The following is a 7,871-nucleotide window of genomic DNA, read 5'->3' as shown; positions in this document are numbered from 1 at the left end:
TAAATATAACTAAGGCTCCTGCCAATAGTTATATTAAAATAGTAGAAGATAAGTGGATATTAGAAATAAAAAAATAAAATGGTGTTTGGTTGATTTATTGAGTTACACTAAAGGATCTGTATTGTTCTCTACTCTTATAAGAGCTGGAGAATAAGCTACCAGATATAAATATTAAAATTGCGCTATTACCTTCCTCCTGACCGTCGGAGGTTAGGTTAGGTCGTGATTCGAGAACGATCAAGTACACCGCAATAATAAAATGTTAATTATTAAATTATAAAAAATTTAATAAATACAATATTTTAATATATACAATTATATAAGTATATGAGTATTGATGCACATGCACCTTACCTTATTCGCAGCTGTGTTTGATATGCAGTTGACGCAATAAGATAAATAAAGGTTTTTTATTAAACACTCAGATTAAAGAAAAACAACACTGTTAAATTTCGATTTTAAAAAAGAAACGGTCCAGCTGTCGCTCGCAATGTCTGGTGTTGAAAAGTTTTTAGGTGCTCCTGCACTCTTGATGTTGTTTTAGTTTTGGATGGTGCTCATGCACTTATGACTGGTGCTCATGCATTTAAGAGTGGTGCACTGGTGCTCATGCACTTGAGAGTGGTGCTCATGCACTGATGAGAGGAGCCGACTTGGTCAAGCCAAGGTCTGCCAATGCAGATCGTTCCTTCCATCAGTGATTAAATAAATTTATTGGGGTTTAATAGTTATTTGCGGGTGACATCTTGACCGTTATTTATTTTATTGGATAACTAAGCAATATACAATTATGATATGTGAGCATATCATTACAAGTTACATAACATAAGACTTGAACATTAATGATAAACATTACAATAGGTTAACAAATGGAGAAAATTAAAATAGTTTTTCCTACCTTATCATAAGTGCATTTTTTTATCATTATTCATTGTGTAAAAAAAATCGTTAAAATTAAAAATAAAACTTGACATGAAAAATAGTGAATTCTTGTTTGCTGAAACGTTCCAATTACACCTATATAGGGGAAGTTAACAAGAACCTGAATAATAATATTATTAAAATCAAATTAATGTACTCAGTGGCGTAGTTACGGGGTTTCCACCCCCCCCCCCCCATCATCAAAACAAAATGTTTTTTTATATTGGTTATAATTTTAAATAATAGTTATACTAAATAATTCTAGTACAAATTAACATGTATATTATTATTACTATTTATAATAATATAGTTGTAGAAATTATCCGAGTGTTTACACTTCTATTTAAGAAAACCAATTGTAAAATCGACGAAAACAGCGATAACGGCCTCCGACGTTCAGAACGCCGCGCCGACGCCGGTCCATAATATATATGTTACGGTAAAAGTACGAATACCGGTTAAACCTAGGATTTACCGGTAAATCCTAGGTTTCGCCGACTACTGTTGGTAAAACCTAGGATACACAACATCGTTTGGTCAAACTCCGAATGATTTTTATAGTTCGGACTTTTATTAACGAGATTTGGTAAATCTTAGGATAAACAATCAGTGTTAGTAAAAGTCCTAAAATTTTTACCAAATTTATTAATCATTATTATTATTTAAGTTTATTAGGTACTACATCAATGCCTATAATATATTAAATACACACATTTATATTATGGTTATATATTATGACAACAAATTTATATAATTATTACACAATATTATTGCTGTAATGCTGTTTATTATTATTGTTATTATAATTATTATTAAATACTAATGCAAAACTTGACATATTAAATGCACTAGGAAAATTTCTACTTTAACATTTCCCAAAGTCAATACTTAAATAATAATAATTATGATAATCAAGAAAAAAGCCGATCGCAGTTTAGTTGTCATAATATATAACAATAATATAAATGTGTGTATTTAATATATTATAGGCATTGATGTAGTACCTACCTAATAAACTTAAATAATAATAATAATTAATAAATTTGCTAAACATTTTTGGACTTTAACTAACACTGATTGTTTATCCTAAGATTTACCAAATCTCGTTTGTAATCAATTGGTACCTATAATATAATATCGAAGAGTCTCGCTAGAGACTCCTTTCTGTGCATAAGTAACACCGACCGATAAGAAACAGCACACCGACCGATAGCGTGACTATTATACATTAAGTTTCGTCTCGGCGCTCGGCGCTCGGACCTCTCACTCGTATTATATATTATAAATTGTCCCGAGATATCAAAGTAAAACGACTTCGAAAAAATAATTGAAATCCTCAAAAAATCTACTTCGGAGAAGTAAAAAAGGCTTTCTGTGCGTAAGTTGAAGAGATTGGGAGAAAAGATAGAACTTTGGTGTTAATAAAGATGTGAAATCAATCTCATAGTTCTGTGCCAAAAAGGGCCACGGTTGAAAAAATAGAATTTGGAGCTTATTAAAGAAGTGAAATCAATACCCAAATTATGTGCCTCAACTTGAAAAAATATCTTATTCAAAAAAATGTCAAAATGTTCAACTGTACAAACATTGAAAAAAAATATTAGCACAGAACGGCTTACAATAATAATGAATTACCCATAAATCGGAGTTGTTGACTTGTTTAGTTGTTTACGAGTTTAACTGTCTGACTAGAACTTTTGTTGATTATCTGTAATTCACGCCGTTCTGTGCTAATATTTTTTTTCAATGTTTGTACAGTTGAACATCTTGCCATTTTTTTGAATAAGATATTTTTTCAAGTTGAGGCACATAATTTGGGTATTGATTTCACTTCTTTAATAAGCTCCAAATTCTATTTTTTCAACCGTGGCCCTTTTTGGCACAGAACTTTGAGATTGATTTCACATCTTTATTAACACCAAAGTTCTATCTTTTCTCCCAATCTCTTCAACTTACGCACAGAAAGCCTTTTTTACTTCTCCGAAGTAGATTTTTTGAGGATAATATATACGATATTATTTATAGTATATTACGATATGTCAACCGACATAATATTTCATTTGAGATTGAAACATAAGTAAAATTACATTAAATTTGATAATAATATATATATTATATATATAATATATTTTAACCGCCCCCCCCCCCCCCCCCCCAGAAAAAAATCGTATCTACGCCGCTGAATGTACTAGACAATTGAATTTATATTTATCATAAAATAATTATACAAAACATTACCTTTTGTATTTATTTCTGAGATTTAAGTTTATTCCAAATGACATTGCTTTGTAGATCATCAGAACTACAAAAGGAAGATAACGGATTTGTGTGTTTTTTAACTGCATAATAAATTGGAAAAAGTCATTAGATTTGTTGATTGTGTGCATTAGTAATTAGATTGACCTAATAACGCAGTGATGTAGTCGTACATTAATTTTTAGTGAATATACGCTTAAATGCGCTTGATATGTTAACATTGGGGGGCTTCCCTCCACCAACCTATGTCCCAATAAACTAAGTTATTATATGTTGCTATATTACTACTCTACCGCAATTAAGCATTTACAGAGAGCAAAGTCCCCCAAAAGTTACTTTGGGGGAAAAGATTTTAGTACTGTCATGTTTAAGACTGAATGTGCGCCTATGCTGCCAATTAATTAAGGTAAGTGTCTTGGTATTATCCGGTTTTGTTTCGTCATTTAATCGAGCTGGATAAACTAGAGGTTTTTTTCAAACAATGATTTGATTTTTTTACGTACAAATTATGTATTGTAATTAGAGATGGGAGCTTGGTAAATTTACCCGGTAAATTTTACCGGTAAGGTAAATTTACGTAAATTTTACCGATATTTTTTTTACCCAGTAAATATTTTTTACCGTTCTAAAAATCGAGTGACCACTTATTTCAAATGTTTTCATGTGAACATTAACACTAGTAACATTTCTACAATTATAACATTTCACTTTAAATAGGTTAATAAATCTAACTTTTATTTTATTTAGGTATCTCAGTATCTGTTAAAAAATAAAGCAAAGTATGAATAAATTTATAATAAGTTTATTTTTTGTTATTTTTCCTTTGTTCAAATTATTTCACATTTGCATAATTTATTCATCATACATTCATAGGTACAATTCATATATTTTATATTTTTATACAGTTGTATATATTTAAATATAATATTTAATATTTACGTAAAATTTACCGAAAAAAATTTTACGGTAAAATTCCCATCTCTAATTGTAATCAACTGATGTTCAAATATGAAATATTACGGCCGATCCGGATTAAGCATTTATTAGAGGATCGGTGCCTTGTTAAATCGTTAACTTGTTCCGGTGACAACACAATACTTACCCACCCAAATTATTTTTGTATTGATTAATATGTATTCTATATAAATATTAATTGTAACAGCATTAAACCACCATATTCTTGTTTACAACTAACCATGCTCTGTTTTACATTGATTATGAAGATATTACACAATACACAGTTACTATTAAATAAAGTAGTTGTATAATCAATTTTAATTTTTAATACATATGGATTATACATACTGTGACGCGTATCATCCAAAAATTTTGAAAATAATTTTATTAATCCTGTAAGAATAAACTATATTATGGCAGTTTCCATTTTTTTTTTTTGTATATCTATTATTTATATTATACATCATATATGATATAAGTCCAGCAACGCTTCAGGTTAAAATGGTTAAATAAAATATATTGAATGGTTTCAATAAATTATTTTTGTTATTCAATTATAAAATTATATTCAGATGAACATTTAAAATTGAAATTTGAGTTCCAAGTGAACATTTTTTTAACAAAGAGCTTTGGGAGGCTTTTCCGCACACATCCCCTTCCGTTCCTAAATATTTTGATCATTAAATTTTAGCTTAATTATAGTATTATATGTTTTTTATATTCTTGTTACAATATATTTAACTTGTATAATATTTAATTGAATATGAAATTATGTTTTATATTCAGTTTATTTTTTTTAAATATTTCCTAGTTACATTTCATACATTCAGTTAATTATAAAAGGTCATTTTAAATATAATAATATTTATTTATTTGTTATTTATATTTGAAAATACGAATCTGAGCTTGATATGAATGCATATGATGTTGAATCACGTGTTGATAAATAAATAAACTGATGAAGAAAATTTTAATTTTTGTAAAAATACACGGATTCCTGTGTAAGTTATAATTTTTCAATAATAAAACAACTAACTATAGGAAATCAAAATCAAAGGTTCTAATTAGACTGGTTTAGAAGGTATCAATGGTTGGTATAGGTAGCTTTTGCAAATTTTGCCCCAACGAGTGATGGTCGATGGTAAGGGATGCCAGGTTATTAGATAGCTATAAGAAATCAACACAGTCCATAGATTATATGTTTAGTATTTATTCCTGTTGGAGAGGGGAAAATTAAATTATTATTATCACTGCTGCAGGTAGACCGGTGCAACTATAAGCGAGCGATAAGACGTCACTCGGACGACTTAATCGCATTTTATTTTATATATAATTTTAGTAGTGTCATGTAGCTAACCAAAACAACTCCAGTTTCGACGCGTTAAATTGCAACTATTTATGATATTCAATAAAATATTAAAATCAACAATAATTTATACCGAAGTACGGATTTATTACATTAGGTAAACGCTTCGGCCCTATCAATTTCTATAACAATGATTATAATTTATAAATATTGTGTTCGATAAATTTAATAAGTTTAATTAATTAACCATAGGTTTGGTCAACCATTTAAAAAAGCATTTTAAACAATTTTTATGATGGGAAATTCCATTCAATGATTATGAATATACTTTAAATACAATTAAATTAATTAAAGTTAAATTATTTATTACCAAGAAGTTCTTCATCTAAAATAGAAAAAAAAAAAATAATTAATTGGTATCGATTTTGTTATTGATGATCTGATATTATTTTAAACGAAACTATCTATATGGTTGATGTAAGATTATATATCTTAAATAGAGAATAATCACAATTAGTAATTCAATAGAGAAAGAGCAAAACATTTTGAAAATGTTACCATATACATATAGAAAATGCTAATATAAATATTAGGTGAAAATGTGTGAGATTATGAGTTTTTGACAGCGGAAAGATATAATCAATTTTTTCAACATTTCCATTTTTCCTTCAATTTTTCTTTTGCTTTTCCTTTTAATATGTTAGTTGCCACCTTGCCGGTGTTGTCGATGAAATAGAAGACAGGGTTACATCCGGTGTTTCTGGCTGTACACGCGGCTGTTTGAGAATTCTCAATGCCTATCCACGCACTCTATGGCAGTATCAGGTCGACCGCGCCGGCCTGACGGTGATGGTACCTCGGGGCGACGTGCCGTAAGCGGTTTATAATATAACGTGCCGTAAGCGGTTTATAATATAATAGGAACACGAAGCATTTTGTTTTTGTTACATACTTACATCAATAACATACTTTAAATATTATAACACTGTATGTCTGTATAGTATATGTATACCCTACTGATTATTAACTTTACCCACACACTACTATATTATATCACCCACATTATATTCATCACACCCTATATTGTACTATCTAGATCTAATTGCAGTATACCTATCTCTCGATGGTACACAAAATAATCAATGAACAATTAATACTATTTTGAATCACTTTATTATACACAAAACAAACACACAAAAATACGGGTCTCTATGAATCGCTTACAAACATATATCGTCTTTCACTCGAAACCCGCACTGTCCCTCTACTCTGGTGCTTACGTCCTTAAATATTATTTTACAAAGTGCTGCCTCAGCTCATTTGCTTCGTTGGCCTAAAATTACGCAATTTAAACATTTAGCTAAAAGAAGTAATATTTATCTATTATCATTAATTGGCACATGCCACATACAACATAATTTTTTTGTTAAAAATCATTGTAAATCGATACCTCTAGTTATATTAAAAGACAGTGATAACCTTTGTATGGTTTAGTAAGATGATAACAAGAATAATGAGAAAATACTTCCTTTTAGTAGACGAATTTATCTTAAATTTGAAGAAATTGTAAGTATTTTTAAAACTTTTGCACCCGATATATTGTTTATTTCAGAACATTTCAAGCTGGCCATTGTATGATGTGTTCGAACTTCAAACCGTAGTATTCATTTCAATGAGATCCTAAGTTTAATTTTTTTTGCAATTTTTCATAATATTACAATTTAAAAAATTTGTACTGAAATATTAAAATATTAATATTGGAATACATATTTATAATATTTTAAGATCATTTATTTTACCTTTTGGGCATTTTGTAAGCTTATTTTAATATATTTTTTTTAGGTTTTTTTGGGTCATTAAGATCTTGGATCTAATGATCACTTCTACTTACTATATGCACTGTATGCATAAATTTAAAAGACTCGTTAAAAATAGTGCACCATAAGAAAAACACAGAAGTTATGTACCTGTTAACGAAATCTTAAACTCCTCAGAAACACCAGAAAGAGTGGTGCCTAAAAAAAGTTAGAAATAGTATTTAGTTGACAACATAAATAATAAATAAACATAATCTACAATTCACGAGAAATATATTTTTTAATAATTTTATTGATGTCGTGATCAACTAACGATCACAATAATATGAACAATATACAAAATTCAAATAAATATTAATATAATCTGTAATACTGTAATAATACTTAATAATTATTAGTTATCAACATAATCATTGTTATCGTGTATATGTAAAGCTCACAATATAGTAATATAATATTTCAAAATCACTCAATATAGAAAATTATAAAGTTGTCACTTGTCAACATAAACATAAAAAAAAATCGTATTTCAATACAAGAAATTTGAGATTTAATACAAAACTAAAAACTAAAAAAAAACAGACCGTTACACAAAGTGGCCCCTGAGTTCCGTG

General features: G+C 28.6%; 1 long non-coding RNA gene across 1 annotated transcript; it reads right to left on the bottom strand.

Moving 5' to 3' along the window:
- Window positions 1-450: 450 nt before the first annotated feature.
- On the bottom strand, window positions 451-7,512 carry LOC149054307 (uncharacterized). Its single transcript, XR_016192287.1, has 5 exons — window positions 7,408-7,512; window positions 5,811-5,825; window positions 4,483-4,527; window positions 3,160-3,260; window positions 451-1,017 (listed from the first exon to the last, which is right to left on the bottom strand). It is a non-coding gene; the product is annotated as an uncharacterized LOC149054307 (long non-coding RNA).
- Window positions 7,513-7,871: the final 359 nt, after the last annotated feature.

The sequence above is a fragment of the Diuraphis noxia genome, unplaced genomic scaffold (genome assembly GCF_037042655.1).
Source record: "Diuraphis noxia isolate RWA-SAM2 unplaced genomic scaffold, SU_Dnox_SAM2 contig0007, whole genome shotgun sequence".
Lineage (NCBI taxonomy): Eukaryota > Metazoa > Arthropoda > Insecta > Hemiptera > Aphididae > Diuraphis > Diuraphis noxia.
The sequence above is the reverse complement of the archived record's forward strand: the minus strand, read 5'-3'. Positions and strand labels throughout refer to the sequence as shown.